This window comes from Falco punctatus, assembly GCF_963210335.1.
Source record: "Falco punctatus genome assembly, chromosome: 4".
NCBI lineage: Eukaryota > Metazoa > Chordata > Aves > Falconiformes > Falconidae > Falco > Falco punctatus.
In genome coordinates this window covers 64486513-64506910 of record NC_137583.1, presented here as the reverse complement: position 1 = coordinate 64506910, position 20398 = coordinate 64486513, and the positions used below count along the sequence as shown (strand labels likewise).

Sequence of the window (20398 nt, the reverse complement as noted above, 5' to 3'; positions counted from 1 at the left end):
ACTTAAATTCTTATGCTATCACAGCTTGTTCTAACAATAAAATGTTGGACATGAAATTTTCAAAAGGGAAATACACAATGTCTTTTAGATATTAAAGGAAATAATGCATGTATTGCACTTGTGTTTACTTTTAAAAAGCTAAAAACATACATTAATTCATCAACATTTTTCAATGAAAGAAATAGCAGATATGTTAACATTAGGAAAAGTGAAGCGTTGTATCCTATTATAGTATGATTTTTAGTACTTAATAATGACTGAGTTCAGAAAAAACATTTGCTTTATAATAATTTTCTTTGCTTGGCTATGTTCTTCCATAAACACGGTATTTGCAGTCAGCATGGTTAATGTGTCTGTAATGCATTAAGGAACCAGGCTAAGTAGCACAGTTGCTATAATTTAAATTCAGTAAATTCCTTAAAATAGCTTCCTAAAAATGCTGGTGCAACAAAGCAGAAAGGCCAAAGAAGTATATTGCCATATGTTTAAAAACCTGTACATAGCTTTTACTTACTTTATCACTTGCCAATAATATGACTATGCAAAACATATGGTAATAAAAATATATAATCCTGGCCTCATAATCGCTATTTGGAATTTCAGATATTTCAAGAAATTACTGCTGTGAAGGGTTGGAAGATCACCCAAAAATATGGAAAATATTTGTTGAAATTTGCTGCTTCCTCCCTTTTTAATGTTTAGTTTGAAATTTGGGAGATTTCACAGAGCTCTAGTTGCCATTGTTATGATTTTACTTACATTTTTGTCCTCAGTGTCAGTTTTTCATAAGTTTAATAAGTTTTGAATAAAATTTTCCAAGTGTCATATCTATATGGTATTATTTCATTTTCTTAAAACGTTCTTAAGATATTTATAGCGGGTTTAGACTCTTGTCTTGAAAGGTTTGTATTTATTGAAAACTATAAATTTAGAGACTGTACATTTATTTAGATCTGTAAATCACAGGTGAGATGTAAAACAATCTTGTACGGAAAAAAAAAAAAATCAGTTCAGTGTTTATATAAGTTATTTACTATTTCAAACTCTATGCACCAGCAAAAGCCACATTATTTTCTTAGAAAAGAAACTTACACAGATTTAATGATACAAAGAACTTGCTTAATACAATAATACATTTTGTTTTAGTTTAACATGCATCTCCAAGGCTTAGTTCTGTTATGCTTTTGATTATAATTTTTGGATGTCATCCCTAGATGACCACAGTACAGGACTGTGAATCATCTTCTTTAATAGCTGATGGATAAATTTTGTTCACAAAAAATAACTGTTGTGTTCCTTCTGTAGTCAACTGTTAGAGCTATTTCACCTTTCATGCCTCCAATTCCCTTAAAAGCAACAAGAAAATTAAATGCAAAGAAACCAAGAACAAAACTAGTGTGAGTGCAAGACTAAGAGGTGGAATGTAAAGCATATAAAGGCCAGGAAATAAATGACTGTTCTTTTTAGTACAGCATTATCTCGGTCTTAGTCCATATACACTTCCTCTTACACATAAACTTTGGTGGTTTACTGTTTATTATCTAAGATCATCACCATATGTACACAGGACAATGATCACACCTAAGTATTTTTTTTTAATTTTTATTTTTTTTCTGATTTTAAGGTCTTTATTTTCCATGTTAAGGAGTGGGATCCTTTTGCATTTACAATTCCATAAATATACTATGCACATGCACCACACCCAATAGGAAAATCAGCTGTGTGGGTTTTGGGTGGTGGTTTTGGTTATTTTATTTTTTTTACTTAAAAGGAAATAAGATTTTTGGATCCCAGTACAGTGTTTATCGCTTCCATGGAAAAGCTTTTGGCTCCAGCATTCCAAAGACAGCAGGGTTGAGCAAGGCACTCTGTGTCTCAGCCACTCCTTTTCTTCTTCCCCAGCGCACTGTTCCACAAGGATGGACACACAGAGTCACAGATGCCATTTATGCATCTTACTGAGATCTCTCAAGTTGCAGTTTTCCCTAGCCAAGTGACCCTGGCACAAATTTTGTTCACTGTGCTCTCAAGCCAAAGAATCTGCCCCTATAATCAAAGCCACTAAAACAGCAGCAGTGTTGTGTCTAGTAGTATTAGAAAAAAGAAATATGGAGACTTAATTCCATCCATCAAATAATTTTGGAAGTATTTCCATTTTTCAGTCTGAAATTTCTTTTAACGAAAAGACAGCATGTCATTTCCACTTTTCCATTCATCCCCCCCTTCCATCCTTTTCTCCCTCCCCCTTTCCCTCCTGATTCATACAGAGAAATGGATTTGGAACTAAAGGTCAAAAGGGTTAGTACTGGACATATCTGAATTTAATTTAGCTGCTGCTGTCTTTCCCTGGCAGAGGAGAGTAATGTTTTTGTATATTAAATTAAGTTGTTGGGTTTGGGGGTTTGTTTTACAATGGTTTATCTTTTAAAGGAAAAATCTTGATGTTTTAACACATGTAAACACATTTTTAAGACAATAATTAAAATATGCCCTTTTATATAATGATCTGGCATGAGAATAACTTTCGTTCTCTGCTTTTTTTACTAGCAAAATAAATTACTCAGAAAAATAACATTAATGACAATTAGAAATACCACACTTGAAGTTTTATTTCATTACTGCGGGCTTCCACAAAGGTAATAATAGATTGAATTGCATTTAGTCCAGAGTTAGTCTTTTGTACAAAGCTCCAATCTGTTTTTCTGTTAACAATATATTTAACAATGTAAGAACTACAGACTAGAACATTACACCCTGTGAGATAAGGAAGCAATTTGCTCAGGTGTGTGAGTAGAAAATAACCCAACATATGAATTGACTGCAGTGTTTCTGTGATTCAGCTTTACAAAAGGCATTGTTACTAAAAAGAAAATACTTTCTTCTTTTTATAGGCAGCATATAATGGCAAAAAATCAACAGTTACAGCTGCTGAAAATGAGATCACATCAAATACACCACCCCTTCAAATGTCTTCAGAGAAGACACTTTTTATGGACATTTACAGTTCTGGGAAGAAGATAATCCCTGGTCTCATCTGGACCTTACACTGGACCTTTAACAGCCATACTGAAGACTGACGTGAAGTGCTGTAGAATTAATGAATTTGATGTTACATACTCCCTGAAAGACCTTCAGCTATAGACAGTTTTCTTTCTAGTTTTTAGGATGTTAGGAAGCTTATCCAGTTAGCATGGTGAGAAAAAAACAGCTATTTGTAGAAAGGAGATATGTAGTGGAAAATATACAGATATGTCTGTTTTAATCTGTGCTTGCTATCTATCTAGACATGTACCTACCTACCTATCTAGTCCCTTGTACCTATACTAAGTTTTTACAGAAACTTCACAGAGGCTGTTATATATACGTTCTATGGAATATTCATCCATGTTTCAGGCTTGGGCTAGTGCACTCAGTCTTGGTATAATGGAAAAAATATGTGGTTTTGCAGAACTATAGGAAAATGTTGACTGAAAGTGATGGACAAGAGACTAGGAATTCCTAGATGAAGCAGGAATGATTGATGTATTTGCCTCAGTTCCTTAGAAAACACATTATAAAACCTTTTTTTAAAAAATGTTGTTCTTCATAGGAATGGGAAGAAAAAGCTCTCCAACTTTTTTATTTTCCTCTTTACTTCCTGACATAACAACTGCTGTAAAAATGAAACGTTCTGCTACTGAAAGGATGTATCTAATTATGAAAAAAAAAAAAATAAAATAAAATCAGAAATGACACAAACATTTCTATCATCCTTTCTGATAGACATAAGTAGAGATGTATTGTCTTTCTGTGAATACTGAAAGGCAAAAACCTTTCAGACTCTTGGTATCTTCCTTGATCAAAATGTCTTTTTCTTCCTCTCACAGCTGCTAACAGTTCTAGAACAATTTTTTATTATTCCCTGGCTAATTAAAACTCTCTTGAGATTTGACCTTATTTTTATTTTGTTCTTTGCATTTACTTTTCCTTAGTAAAATATCCTGGGTTTCACTTACGATAGGCTTTCTTTTAGTCTTTGAAGTAATTTAAAAGTTCAAAAGTGGACTGTGTTGCTCTCCTGCTTTCCTCTACCTATAGCATTTTTTTATGAATTACCAGTATGATCCATGTTGCATTCTGCTGTAATATTTTCACCAAGTTCTTAAATATTCTTTAGTCATATTTAGAGGGATTTAAGAACACCACTATGGGCAATCCAAAATATTAATCTAGCCCTGCTTCCTGTCAGCAAACATAGCATAATATGCAGTTATAATATTATCATTGAATATAGTGGTCTTTGGTTTTGGTGATCTGTGGAGATTTTAAAGACACATCTGTACAAAGCCCTAAGCAACCTCATCTGAATTCTGCATTGACTCAGTTTGGAGCACCTCCTGAGTCCCTGTCACCCCAATGACTCTGACGCTGTGATTTCCTGGGTGAGGGCAGTACCCTGCAACTTCTCTCTGGATTATTTCCTTATGATCTGAAGAGAAAAGGATTTTCAAAAAGTCACTGAAGAGCTCCAGAGCTTGCTGCTTAGTCAGTTTTCCTAGTCCTCCAAATTATTCAATAATCATAGCTCCACACTCTCCTATGTTTTGAGTGGTGCTCAAAAAATATTTTGTGGAACTAATCAGCATAATTTGGTGATTTGTAAAGACCAATACTAACTTCATTCTCCTCTTTTTATCATTACTAGGAGACTTTCAGGATGTCTGTCCCTCCTTTGTTCCACACATAGGAAAAACATGTTAATACTTCTCTTTTTTTTTTTTTTTTATTTTACATTGCTTCATTTGCTCTGATAGAGTATTTGTCCAATAATTTTCATGTCTGCTTATTAGTTTGAGATTTTTCTTATATTTCTCTTGCATTTCCTTAAACTCTTTTGGCAGCAATTATGAAAAAAACCCCACCATCTTGCATGTACATTGTACAAATATAGTTACTATATTAAATAACCACAGCTTCTTGTAGCAAGCAACAAATTCGTTGAAGGGTTTTGGGTTTTTTTTAAGCCACTGTTGGATAGAACAAGTAAGAAAATATTAACTATCATAAGGGATCAGGACCATATTATTCAGGGAGACTGAAAAATATCCATCATAAATCTGTTGATAACAATATGAAATACCAGTTCAAGCATTAAAAATGGCCCAAGACAGACTTTTTCTTAGTAATCTATCATTCAAAGTTTAATTAGGTCTTGATTTTTCTTAAATTTATCTAATACTATAACCCTTTGGGGAAATATGTATAGAATTTAATATAGTTTCATATCCTGACAGGGAATTCTAACAGATATCTCAAAAAAGCATATTAGAAATACCTTCTTCCCCAAATGTATCTAATTTATGTAGAACAAATACCTGTAGGTATTTAATTCTTATGAAACTATTATAATCTTCTTCAGTACTGTTGTTCTCATTGTGAAAGAATTTTTCAACGGGAAGAATCATGTACACATAATTACAGTATAGTCCATGAAGGTTTTCCTGTATGCTATTGAAGCATCCATAACTCTCCACCAGCTTAGCTGTAGTGAAACACCAGAGAAGTCCAGGACAAGACATTTTCAAACCGCCCCAAATACATTTTTTTCCCCTCAAGAAACAACTGTGGATCCCTGATAAATAAGTTGTCCTTTCTTGCCTCTCTCCCCTAGACTAGTCAGCCTTATGTACAATCAACAGCCATGCTTTACAGCAGTCCGCACTACAAGGCAACCATGGGTTGCTTCACTGCTGGTGCTGTTGCTGGTTTTTCTCTGCTTGCTTTAATTCTTTAACATAAAATGAGCAGAAATGCTGAAATGTAGGGGAATGAAGAGAGTGTAGGAGGCTCTGGGTGAAGGAGGGACCTGGGGAAGGAAACCTCCAAGGTAGCAGAGACAAGGAGGAGTGTGGTCTGACCTCAGGAGGATGGAGAAACAGCATGGACAGTAGAATTTGACCAGTGGTAAAGCCTTTTTGCCACTTGCTAGCTTCGTTTGTGCTGAGACACTGAAACAGCACTCCATATACCTTCACAGATAAAGTTGTACTTGAGTACTGAGGACAAAAATAGTTTCCCAGTGAAGTACTGAGCCTGATGCTCCTCTTGCATATTAGGAATAAAATCAAGAATTGGAAGTAAATTATTTATTATGCTTTTGGTGCTTGAGAAAAGGTATTTTTTCCCTCTTAAATATCTCTTTACTACTCTTAATTTTATGCTTGATAAATTCTAAGATTCAGTGCAATTTGGAAGCATTTTCATTATTTAGGATGCATCCATGTATACCACCAAAAAAAAAAAGAAATTTGATGACAAAAATAAAGATGATTCTGACATCTGAGATCTTATCATTGTTCTAATCAACTGCTTGGGTTTCTTTTCTCTGTTGGGTGTTGACATTCTACTAGGTCATTTTCTTCCAAACTTTCCATCTTTCTGGCCTTGATGGAATCTTTTGTATTCCTTCCTCCTTTCCAATTCTTCTAATGTTTACAGTCATTTCTAGAGCCTTTAGGCTCCTTCTTACTGCACCTGATTGCTGAGTTTGGGATCTTGGGCTCAAATTGCAGAACATAGTTCTTTTTTCATGTTGGCAGAGAAGATTCCCAGGCGTTTTCTATAGACACTCTCCTTCCCAATGTTTGCAGCTGGGTATGAAGTAGCACCAGCAAATATGTTCAAAGAAGCACAAAGAGGATTATTTGCATCTATGTTGTAGAACAGTCCAATAACAGAACCAGGAAAATCTCAGGCCAGGTCAAGAGCAGATCCATGTTGCCCTCCTGGAAATGCTGACTCTATAATCAGTCCCACACTGCCACCTGTCTCAGTTCCTCATCAATTCCACCTCCGTATTAGAGACATAGCAGAAACTTGCCACTCTTAGTAACCAGTTCCAAGTATATCACATATTCCTCTGTTTGCTTCAACTTCTCTTGACTCTGGCTTGTATCTTTAATTTGTTTGTTCAGGGTTTTTCCCTTCATGTCACCCACTACATACATTCTAGATGAAAGAGAATTACAGTAGCCAGGAGCACAGTTACTTAAAGGCTCAGCCAGGATGCTCCACGGTGTATCGATATTTTACCAAACTTCTCCTCTGGCCAGCAGCACCTCGCTTCTGCATATGCTCAGGTCATTGAGCTGGAGCAGGCATTCAATTACAGACAGAGGGTTCAGAGGGTTTTTCATGTGCTGCTAGCAGAGAAAGCTTTAAATATCAGTTCCATTTAAAAAGGCAAACTAGCATTCCTAAACTGTGACAAGAGAAATGGTGATTCATCAGACACAGGGGCACATTTTTCCCCACCCTGTTATTTGCTCTTCTACTAAATGCAAGAAGCGATATCAAATTGTGGCTTAAAACTCTTCAGATATTTTTTTTTTCTTCTCTTAAATAAGACCCACATCAGAAATGGTCCAAGTACTGCAATGTTGTGGGTGATTCATCTCCACAGAAATTGTCAGAGAGAAAGTATCTTTCTTTGTGGATTGCATTCATTGAGGTCATTTGGTGTTTTTCCCTCAATGTTATTTATTTGCATGTCGTAGACACTCATAATAATAACTCACAATCCATAATGTCCTAAATATATTAAAAAAGGTTAACTTTATCCTCTTATTTTTTAGTATACACTTTGCAGCCATAAAATAGAAGGAACAATCCATTACGTTTCTCTGAACTAGGAAAACACTGCTGCTATAACTGTTTGCAATATTATCTATGACACTGGTTCTACTCCCTCAGTGAGGTGGAAGTCCTTGCTCCCTTGAAAACTCCACATCCAGTATGGATACTGGTTAAGGACTTTTTGGTCTTGGGAAAAATTATTTGGTGGCTGAATTTTTTAGTTGTAAGTACATTGCCGGAAGCTGATTCTGTATGTTTCTAGTTGTTCCTATCCACATTATTTTCCAACTGGTGAGTTCTCTTTTCATTTCTAAATTCATAGCTCATTTGCACCTGATCCCTCAGAGGTTGTTTTCTTGAGCAGGCATTTTTGTAAAAGTACAGAGAATGGATTAAACCAGTTCTTCACTGTACTCTGAATTGTGTATTCGTTAAAAAGCAGTTTATAGACATGGACCCTTTTTTCCTGTGAATTAGCTCCTAAATTCCTATGTTTACTCCATAGCCTGCGCTTCTTTATAAATAAGAAATGTGATGCATGTTTCGGGTTTGGGTTTTAGTGGTATTTTTGGGGGTGTTTTTGTTGTTTTTTTTTTTTTTCTGTACAGTACGTTAATGGTATTTGTGTTTCAGATATGCCATATTTCTTCGCTAGTCCCTTGAGACAGCACAAGAATGAATTACTCTGAACTGTCTTTCTACCTCCTGACAGGTCTGCTTGAAAAGCAGCTTGCCTCAAGCTGAATTCATTGTTATTTCACTTATCTCCAAGTCAGCAAGAGACAGTTTTACAAATCTCTAACATAAGGCATGAAATGGAATTCAACAGCAACACTGATTTTCTTCTCATTTGGCTCTGGCCAAATGAATGGATGCTGATAGATAGCTAACACAGACAGCACATTTTGGGGTGTTTTCCTGAAATGTTGATTTTATTAAAATCAGTCACCCTGTGAAACAAATAGTAATCTCACAGATAAAGGATTGTCCCTGATTTATCTTTCCCTGTATATACTTCAAAATACAACCTTTGGAGTGAAACACTATGAAAGTTGATAGCATTTACTGAGGTGTGTGAGACACATTAGTCTTTCTTTTTTTGACCGTTATGATTCTAATACAGTACTGTTAATACATGCTATTTAATTAAATATGTAATTAGCTTAAGACCACTAAAAGACATTTAATTTTTGCAAGGCAGAATGTTGCCTTGAACTTTCCAGGGCACAAGGATGATCTCAAACACATTTTCCTAATTATAGTGTTGTGGGCAGTAATTGACTTCCACTCACAGATTGGCTCCCACCTCTATACCTATGTGAAGAGAAGCCGAGTTTTTAAAGGATATGTCTGTATTAGTTATCTACACATGACCAGGGCTTCAATGACATGATCATCTACATAATCATATCATCAGCATGGTCCTGATCAGGGGTTGCCCACTGTCACAGACAGTGAGCAGGCCCAAGCCAGTACCTGTGCTAAGCACCTTAGGACAAGAGGACCATTCCCTCGCAGCTGTTTGAGTATGGTCAACCCCCTGCCCCTTGAGGAAATGGGTTTAACTTTTCAAATGTGAGCTCTGCCATTTGCCCTGAGATCTAGAGAAGGTCCTGCATCTCTATTTTTAGCAGTATCAGTGCAGTCAAAGGCTGCATCCATCAGAGGAACAGAGCTTTCAGACTTAGTGCAGCATGGCCCACCTGCTTGTCATGAACACAGCCCCAAACACCCATCATGTTCTTACCCATTGAGTAAGGTTACTGGCTTTTCTTTGGCTCTTGCATCTTGCTAAAGCAGCACTAAATACAACTTTTTTCATGGAAAGAGTCCTCTTCCTTCCCACTGCTCCCTTCCCCTTCAGCTGAAAGCTGCCTGCTGAAAAACTATTTGGGCAATTATATAAGATCCTAAGCCTGTTCAAATCCATGGCACAGGTATCAAGGCTATGTCTGCATCAGTACATAAAAAAGGGCTAGAAGCTATTTTGTCACTGGGAGGGTCAGAGGTATAGTTCAGTACACCTCTACAGGGCTCATCATCCCTTCCACCCAGTCTGGCTTGCTTTGTCCATGCTAGAAATGTTCCTGGTTCCTTGAACTGTGCCATCATTGAGGAACTGATTCAGGGATCAGAACCATTTTAAAGAGTGCTAACAGAATATCACATGCCAAAATTTGTGACTTTCCAATTACACCTGCAGTCTTTAAAGATATTGTTGTCTTGATAGCATGGCTGCTAAAAACTGATTTCAGACTGCTGCGGCACATTCCCCTACCTAAGGACTTTGAGATTTATCACAGACAGAATATTGGTCAGAGCATTTTAAAAGCACATGAAGTGCACTGAAATGCTGTGGATAACATCATTCAGAAGCTGCCGCCACCCTTGACCACTATATGCAATACACGAAGTATGGGGAAAAAAAACACAAATCAGATTCAGGAGCAGGCCAAACCCATCCTGTTTTTTAAAAATTCATTTTTCTTTCCACAAAAAATGCTTGTCATTTTTCAGAGAAAATTTGGCAGTTAAGCTGGAAAGAACTCTCCATTAAAACCAAAGAGCAGTTATTTCTACAAATCAGGGCCTAACATCAGCAAAAGTGGCTGAGGTCAAAATGCTAAGCTTAAGATTGTTTGAAACAGTGATATTTTCTATCATTGTAACAGAACAAGAGTCTGGTTACTGCAAGTTGCAGTACTAGATCCTTAATGTAATTTTGCAATTACTAATGCACAGTGTTTTTTCTATTGTTTTCCTTTTAGTTTCATCAAAAAGAGCAACCTGCTATTGTAGGGATTTTTAATCAAATGCAATTATATAATTAATGATACAATACTAAGCCATGGCAGTCCAATTACCATTGATGAACATTTCTTCAGGGGTATCTAGCTCTTCATATTGGAGACTGGCAGTGAATGCATTCCTAATAGGCAGCTCAGAGCCCCTTGGGCTGTGTCATAGACAAATAGAATTTCACATGCTTGTACTACTCTTGTCTTATTCTAACAGCTCCCCTCCTAGTGGTACTAAATGAATTAGTCTTACTCTGTTGAAGCCAGCTAAAAGTTCTGCATGAATGCTGTAACCAGCAAATGCAAATGTTGGAGTGCAGCAGTGTTACACATTTTCCTCTAACACAAGCAAACTTCAGGATAGGAAATTTCATTGTAGTTAACACCTTTAGAAACTATATTAAATATTCTTTTCATCAGATATCCCAGGAAATAAATGAAGTTGTGGTTAAGCAGTCAATAGCCTATACTCACACAGCTTGAAACACAACCACAAGAACTAAAACTTACTTGTAATAAGTATGTTAGAGATAATGCCAATATATCTTCCTCTCAGATAAATTCTTCTAAAATAAACAAGATGCATACCTCACATGCAGAAGTTTAAAAGAGCCATGGAGAGACAGGAAGATAAATGAGAGGCTGGGGGGGCGGGGCAGGGGGGGGGGGGGGGCGAGAATTATCTAAAAATAATGTACTATATAAATTTCCCTCTCCCAAATAATAGACTAATACAGAACATAGTAACAAAACCTAAAGTGTTGTAAATCAATGTCTTTTTGTGTCACATCCAGTCATAGACCCTGAATGGCATGACTTACAGTAATGCTACAAGGGTGATTAGGGAAAAGAATTGGGAAACAACACCAGGCAAAGCAAAAGAGAGGTGTTTATATATATATATATATATATATATATATATATATATAAAGTTAAATTAACCTCTGGAATTATTCATGAAGTGTATTACTTCTGAATACTTCCTGGTTTTTATCTCCTTGCATACTGGGTTGTAGCTAATTTGCTGTATGTGTGTGCCAGCAACCATATAAGTCATTAGCTCATCTCGGTTCCTTGGAAAATAAATGGAGGAAAGTTAAGCAATTTGGGTGAGTTTAGGGATTTTTTTGTTGAGTGGGTTTTTTTCTTCCTCATTATTCAGTCTTCTCTTGAGACGAAGAATTATGCTTTGCTGTACGTTGCTAAACATGGGAAAATAGTTGTTCCATGCAAGGAGGGAATATATAAATCCCTAACACACAGCTTTTCAACCTGTAATTTCTTACTCAGCTGAGTTACTCCAATTTAGTCCAAAAGATATTTGTTCCTCCTGCCACTGGTACTATTGCACAGATTGTTCCAATTACCAAGCTATAGTTTCTTTATGAAGCTGGCTTCGGTTTTTACAGCCAAAATGACATGTAAAAAATGGCAACATCAAATATATATTGTGCCTATTGATTGTGTATCTACCATAAGCCATAAAACTTAATCACTACCATGAAACCTCTTCATATAATTATTACTTGAAAATTCAAAAAGAACAAACTGGAAGAGTTCTTTTATGGTTTTTATACAAATATCAGATGTGTATGTACTGTTACAGGAAGAAATTACATGACTACCAATGACCCTATAATGAAATGGATTTTTTTTTAAATATAATACATCAGTACAGTAATTTACACTTAATGGAAGTTTATGGACAAAAATTCTGCTTGTTCACAATGGTCTAGAGTTGCAATATCCACCAACATTGACTACATCACCAGATGGAGAGCTGTGTAAACAACATCGAAAATGGTTTGCATGAATCCTGGTATTTGTATCTATTGACAAAGATTAATATTGACATCTACAGAAATATATGTTTCTCAATTAGTGTGAGTACTCCCATAAATTTCCCTTAGCTTTTTTTAAAATTTAAAGTATGTTTAAATTATGAAAAATAAAGTGGTTTTATGTAAATACTTCTGAAAAGAACCTTGACAATATTATCTTGCCTTTTGAGGATGATAATTTGAACAGGTTCTGTCCAATCTACAATTTATTCTGGATAATAATAGTCTGTTGTTATGCAAATATCACTACTTTTTACTGCTAAGAATGTGAATATTCACTCACTTTTCAAGGCTACCTCTTGCAGTCTGTTTTCTAGAAGGATACTAATGTAATCATGGGGTTTTGTTTGTTTTTTGTTCAGGACAGCTAAAAACTTCTTGTCTCAGGAGAGGATGTGGAGGCAAGCAATAATATTCAACCTTGAATGCTGATTTCAGTTTTAAACATCTATAAATACAATGCTAATTTTTTTTCCTTTATTTATGTGTTCTTAAAAGCTAAATCATGCTGGTTTAATTGCAGTTGTTTTGAAAGCAGAACAGGTCTACAGTAGGTTAATCTCATGACAGGGCTTATCTTGCATATCTCAGTGGCATGTGAACTGAAGTATCTTTTTGAAAATTCCTCCTACTTGTTTCACTGCAGGCCAGAAAGTCATGTGGCTGAACAACCATGAATTGCATTTTTCTTCCTAGAGATTTTGTGTGTAAAACAATACAATGTCAGCTCAAATTTACATAAGAAATCTTTTTCTGTTAAATTTATTTCCCATTTCAAAATTGTGCAATACAGTGTCAAACAGACTATGTAACTGAGAAGTCTTGTTCTCAAGGTTTGAATTAAAGCAGAAGGAAATACCGAGATCATCTTAAAGGCATTTCTGTTATTCAGAATTGCCATGATTTCTTTTTATTTATTTTGTTGGAGAACATATGCTTGGTGGATGGAATGCTCTATAATAGCAATGGGGGAACTATTATACTACAGCACATATATAGTCCATGCAGGTAATATGTTTCCTCTCCCTCCCAGTGACAAACATCAAACTACTGCAGTGAAAAGCACTTGATACCCTGCAATTTGCAGATTTTAAAAAGCCCTACCTCTAGGCAGGTATATCTTTCATCCCAGACAGACATGGTAGGTTTCATTTTGCCATGATTTTGACGTGAGCAACATAGACTTCTATATCTGGGTTTACTGTTCAGATTTCCATTCTAGTCAGAGATGACAATCAGGCATTTCCAGAGCACAAGTCATCACACCTATTTTAAATTACCTAATTCCTTCTGTTAGAGATAGAAGCGAACAAGGTGGTGAGTTTATATGTGAATATTTACACTATAGACATCCAAGGGTTGGTGAAATACAGCTTTACCTTGAAGACCAGTTTAAACCCCAAAATAAGCAGTTATAATTTCCAAAAGTCTCCCATCCATGGGTGGAAAATTAGTGAGCATTGCAAGCAATTTTGTGTAATACGTTGGTAAATTAACATCACTGCTAAAGCACACTGAAGGTTTCAGTTTAACAATATAATCCTTGAAAAGCCTTCACTTATTACCTAGAGTACCAGGGAATTGGGTCAATGAAGTTGTTTATGGAGAAGAAGCTGACGCAAGCAGAAAGACACTCTTATCAGCACCCGAGTGTAAAATAACCACCCATGGCAGCTCATCCATACGTGATTCACGGCAGGAATCCAGCAGGTGATTGATAAGGGGAGTCCACCAGAAATGTAAGCAGGCTGCATATAAAAAGAATGTAAACAATTCAGCATTCCTCCCTGCACTTACCACCATGGAAATGATAACTACCATCGTTCTGTTGACATACTTTGCAGCTTAGCTTTGTCTCTCCCCTGCATATAGACGCTGAACTGGCTACAGATCCTCTCCAAACCCACTGCCCTTCCAGACAGGGAAAAAGACATAATGCCTCTCACAGCCCTGCAGCACACCAGCATAATGATAATACTGAATCTCTTGGTCCTCCAGAAGCACTCAAGAGGGGCAGAGCTGGTCAGCCACACAGGCCTAAATTTCTGCACTTTTTCTCATTTTTGCAGACAATCCCAACAGCTTAAAGCTCTCTGTTCCCACCTAGGGTGTTAATGTAAGCAAATCAAAAAAAGATGCCAAGGCAGACATGCAGAGGCAGCTCCTTTTGGACAGGTCCCTTAGTATCCTGCTGTCTGGATCCTCTTGTCAGGCTTGAGGAGATAGAAAGGGACAACATACAGGGACAAACTTGCAGTGCTGCAGATAGGAAGTGGAATCAATAATACTGCCTGTTGAATAAAAACAGATTTTCACTAGAGAGTATACTAGAGAAGATCATTTCTGTAATAGCTGTATGATATTACAAAGCCAATAGTGAGCAGTATGCTGAGAGTTGACTTAGGTCCTCTTTTATATTGGAAAAATCAAAACTGTTAAGTCTTCTATTTATGAGAGGGGATTGATGATTTTAAATTATTGTATGTGCATTTGTTTTAGCACTTTGGAAGAAATGAAAACTCCAGTGATAACATCAATGTACTCTTAGGAGTCAGATCTGCATTCCACATGCCTTTGTCTCCGGTTACTGAGAACTACACTGACAAATCACAGTAAATGCTTAAAGCACGTGGACTCCTCAACCATTGTCATAACCTAAATTAATACTGCTGGTTTCATCCAGCTTATTTTGTCAGATGACACTGTTGTTTCAACACAGTTGCTTTATGAGACACTTGTACATTTATATCAGACAAGATCTGCATGCATCAGGCAACCATTTCATATGACAGCTTTTCAAGTTGTTTTATAGATTCCCCACATTCCCCTACTTATAACAAACAGTTACTTAGCAAAGCATTTGACCACTGAAATCCTCTGACTAATTTTTTTAACAGAAACTTCAATTTAGTTGTAATTCATGCCATATTTCCTTCTGCAGATGGGTGATAGCACTTAGATATGCAAAGTCCAAAAAACACTAAAAACGGTGCCTAGAGCAGACAACCTTTCTGTGTGTGTCTGTGTTTGCTCACTTTGGAAAATTGCGGTGAGGATAAACCTCATCTTTTTTACTTTCATGTGAGCAAAGAGAATGTGCTTCACACTGAAGTGAGAGAAAAAGGTTTTGGAGAATACATTACTAGAACCATGTGTTACTCACCCAGAAGTCCTAAACAGAAATCAAGGCTGCAATAGGTGAGCTATGACTGTAGTATGCAATTTTTCACTGAGAAATGCTTAGGGCTCAGATGACTCAAAGCTGGTTAATAAGATGCCAAAAATTAAGAATTATTTCAGGGAAAATCTGGACAAAGGCTAACCTGTAATTCTTACAGCCATACCACACAGATCAAGCAATCTGTAGTACAGACTAAAATTAGCATCATATCTGTGATGCGTTAGGGAAGAGCAAGCATGGATTTTCCATGGGTTAATTATGCCTAAACAAACCTACAACAGCTCTTTGGTGAGATCAGCAGTGATGTGGATAAGGGAAAGTTGGTTCATAAAATCTACTTGGATCTCCAAAACACATTTATGAATTTTGCCTTGCTGAAGATTTTTCTGGGTGAAAATTAATTGGCCATTAGGAAGATGCTTACAAGATAAACACTTTGCCAAAAAATGGAATACAAAAGGTATAGTACATTGTCAATATTCCCAACAGAAAGAAATGATCAATGGCATACTTATGTGATCTGTGCTGTTAACCTACCCATAAATTATCTGGTAAGGGGAATAGCTGAAGTCACAAAATCTGATAGGAAGTCATTGAAGTTGAAGTTGTTTGAGGCTGCAAAAAAATGCATGCCAACAGTGTAGCAGCATTTCAGAAAAACATACCAAGTCCTGGATATATTGAATACCTGATAAAATAACATAGGAGATGAAGTATAATGCAGATAAATGTAAAGTAATATATCTAAGAAGAGTGATCCTCATTTTAGGTAAGAAATAATGGTTTACCAGTACTACTCTAGAGTGAGTTTTAGTATCAAATTCTGTGGAAATTGTTGTCTCAGGGCTCAGTGAAGTCAAAAAGCAAATAAAATGTTAAGCAACGTTAAAAAAATAATAGGGAACAAACCAGAAAACTGCGTTTTGATAGTGTAATCTAATGTTCACTTTTTATTTGAAATATCAAGGAAAAAAGGTAGTTCAACGTTTTCCTGAAAGTCATTAAAAATAATAATAGCAATACCTCTGTGAAGTCAGCTTCTTATGTTAAGGCCATTTGAAAGGTCACCAATTCCTAAGGTGTTATGATAGGTGTTGATAGTCCTTGCTAATTAAAATAACCTCCTACACACTGGAGCTGCTTTTTAGAAACACTTGTTTCCAGTCTGCAAAAATTATTTTTGCAGCTAATGGTAAATTCTCAAGTTGATCACCAATTATACACAAATGGAAATTCAGTTTTCTCTCTTAATTTTTTAATTATTTGTGTGTATGTGTGTGTGTGTGTGTTGGTTGGTTTTTTTTCCCTTCCTTCTCCCCTACTTTTTCCTTCCTGGATGTAACACAGTAGGAGAAGCAGCAATTGGAGGTGTTGAAACCAGACCACTGCAAAATAATTGCAACTGCATTAGCACCAGAAATGCTTTAAGACCAATTAATGGGGAAATTCACTAAAACCTCCATTATCTCTTTAAGAGAGCTTTACACGCTTATGTCATGCAGCTCATAAATAACAGGGAACTCAAAGGAAATCCCTTTGCAAATTGTTCTTCAGACTTTGTAAGAGTAAGTGCCAGTCATGAAGCTATTGAAACATAAGTTTACGTTCAGAATAAAAGCACCACAGAATGAATCATGATCTCATTTTGGAAATTACTGTGGGTGGAAATGGAAGACTTTGGCCAGACTGGTTATGTTACAAACACACGAGGGAACCGAGGAGATTTGAGTTAAGCAAGGGGGTGTCAAACATGGTTTACTGGTGATTTAAAGATTCTGTTAAAGCTAGACACATTGGACAAAAAGCAAAAAGTTCATAAGTATATATAAAGCCACATAGGTAAATGACAAAAACCAGAAGGAATGCAAATAGATTAGCAAGCCATTCTTTCTTTAGTAGCAGTCAATAGGAAAATATGTAATGCATTAAATTGACTGGGTTACAAGTCAAGAGGCACAAAGCCAGGCTGGTGAAACTGCTACATTTTTGGATGAATGAGTGAGCGTCTGAAGGATCAGGCTTCTCCAGAAAACAGGCTTCATTGATTGTGTTGGCACTTGGTGTCAAGCTTAATTGCCTTATTGTATAAGTTTATGGTCAAGAGTGGTAATATCAATAAGGCCCAATTCAACTTTCATTGCATCTGAGATAGCTGGGGGGAACTGGCATGAAATTTGTTTTGTGTTTTGTTTATCTGGTATTTTGTCTCAACATATTTTTAAACGGTCTTAAACAGTCTTTGTGAACTGCTATCTGGTGATATCTTAATTACTATTAACTATCAAGAAGGTATAACAAGAGCTAACCTAAGGAAACAATCTGTGATTCATCTTATTTAATACAATTTCTCATAGAGCTCATGCCAGCTAGACAAGAAACCTTACCAAGAACAGCTGCAGGATAATCAGATGCAGATAGATTCCCTATCAGGAATGTGTTAACGTGTTGTGATGGGGAACTGCAGCATCTTTTTTTTTCCCACCTTCCTAATGTGAAATTATAATTTGAATTTTCTGTAGGTGTTACAGTACTCTAAAAGATCACAATTCAGATGCCAGAGAACAAGACACAGGACCTTTCTCACCACTGGTCTCCTGTATCAGAGATACATACGTGTCCTGTGTGCATATGTTAGATATGAATGCAGATATTTAGGAGGTGCTTTCATTGAAATATGGGTTATATGTGGTAATCAATCTAGCTTCAGCGACTAAATTATATCGTAGTTTTAATTTACTTCCGGTTCTTTGGGATTGCACCCAGAGAGGAAAACAAGGCAATCGGTTTCCTTAAGGAAAGAAAATGGACCAAAAAGATTGCTGAGATTGTATAAACCCAACGGTGTGGCTACTGTCCCCAGCTTTGCAGTGGTCCTGTTTTAGCCTTTGGGTGTCAGGCTTTCATTTCATACTACCAAATACTTCCTGAATTCCTGGGGTTTTATTTCTTCTGCATCTGTTAAGATTTCACTCCTGTCCTTTTCTTCCTTTTCCTGCCCTTACCCCTCTGTGTCATGCTCTAAAAATTGTGTTGAAGTTGAATTTACACTGAAGAAATCCCGACGGGAATATCAGGTAGCACTGTCGCTTTCATCTTGTCGCTCCTTCAACAGACAACCACAACTCTATTTGCTAATTTTGACAGAGAAAAACTTTCAAACATAATTACTGAAAGGCATCTGGTCTCATTTGGTCAGTGCCTCCTCGGATGATACCATGGGAAGATACTGTGTTTGTTGTATAGAAAGTAATGAGACAATTTTCCCTGCGGAGGAAGAAACAAAAAAGCAACAAACCTTTAATGTTTGCCATAATACTCTTTTTAGTAGTGGTTAGTAGGCACCATTAACACCAAAAAGTCTTTGAAAAAGCATCTCGTAATGCTCATCATCTTGTTCACAACATACAGAACAATAAGAGTAAAGCTGGTGACAATAATCCTATATAACCTCTGTCACACTGACATCAACTTACAGAACCTGAGGGAACATCAGCTATAAGTGTGTCTGCAGATGGCTTTTTCTGATAGGAAGATTTTAATCTCAAACACAGGCTTGAAATTTTAGCAAGTTTTGCATAGTACAGGCTACTGTCAAAGAACATAAAACAAAAAATGAGATCCTTACAAGTAGTTTTTGATGGAAGGAGACATTTTATCCATATATGTAATAATTAAAAATATCTGTAATAAATTAGCTGTTGAATAGTGTTGGCTCATTATCATTGCACTCTGTGTCTCAATCTTTTGGGTTTTACCACTTTAAGTTATGTGAGTAATGACTATTGTGGTTAAATTGCAAAATTGTTTTTAATATAACATTACATAACAAAATTGTTACAACCTTGTGATTTCTAATAGAATCTGTACTAGATCTGGCAACTTTGCACTTTGTCTTGTTTCTTTAGCTAAGAGCTGATGATCTGAAATATGTGATGTAATAGGAAGCCAAACTATTCACAGATTTGTACTAAAACACTCATAATAAAGTTCCAGGCATAACAAGGAACACATGGTCGCCAAAAGGCCACATAGCAATACAGAATTAGGGGAGTTGGCTTCTGTTCTTTTTGCTAGAGAGGATTCAAACCCTTATGATTCCTGAGAGATGTATGAAACTTTGTACTTGAGATAGGTGCCTTCTTCTATCACCTCTGTTATTCTATTCCATTTTACACTTCATAATAAAATATTTATCAAGGCATTAAAGTTACTCTATAGCCTGATGATTAGGACAGTAATCTGAATCCTAGTTCCTGTGCCAGCTGGTATTTCAGTATGAAGGCATCCATCAGCTTGGATTCAAATCTCCATTTTAAATCAGGTGGTCTCCTAAACTACTAAACTACTGAGACAGTCTATTTTGGCTCAATGAATATTTCATTATGCCCAAAGCGAAGAGACAGAGAAGCTGGAAATTATCACGGTCACTACAGAGCCAGGGAAGCAATTGTGAAGCTTTCAGTTTCCAGGCCCCTAAATCCATATAATCCCATCTGTTGACCTGTGAATTTGAAAAGCCTGGAAACCTTCAGGCAAGTTATAAAGGAGACAGACTCCAAGGGTCTTTGTCCTCTCACTTGTTCATTTATTCATTAATCAGGTGCTAAAGAACTCAGCAGGTACCCTGGCATGTGATTACAAGGTTTTGAAACATTTTTGGCCTGAGCAGATCCATCAAAACCCTATCTGTCTTGTAGTTAAATTTCACTGTGATCTCTGAAAAATATTTTGCTTTCACTGATTCAGCATTCTTCAACAGAAAAAGCAAAATTGTTCATATTTTACAAACAGCGAAATGTTTACTTTGCAGGCGTAATTCATTACACGTAGTGTAGCCAGACAGTTCAACGACACACGCCGAAGAACTCTCTATAGAGGAACATGACAGACTGTGTCACTGGCTTCTAATACATGTGCGCTTTGGTAAAGATCATGTTTCTGATATCTGCGTAAACTAGGATGCC

The 20398-nt window shown here is 36.4% G+C and overlaps 1 long non-coding RNA gene across 2 annotated transcripts in view; it reads left to right on the top strand.

The window, feature by feature from the left end:
- The first annotated feature begins 5823 nt into the window (after positions 1 to 5823).
- Positions 5824 to 20398, top strand: part of LOC308062605 — a 106970-nt gene continuing 92395 nt past the window's right edge. For both annotated transcript variants that reach the window (XR_013927632.1, XR_013927633.1), the window contains exon 1: positions 5824 to 20398. This exon is cut by the window's right edge. This is a non-coding gene — a long non-coding RNA (uncharacterized lncRNA).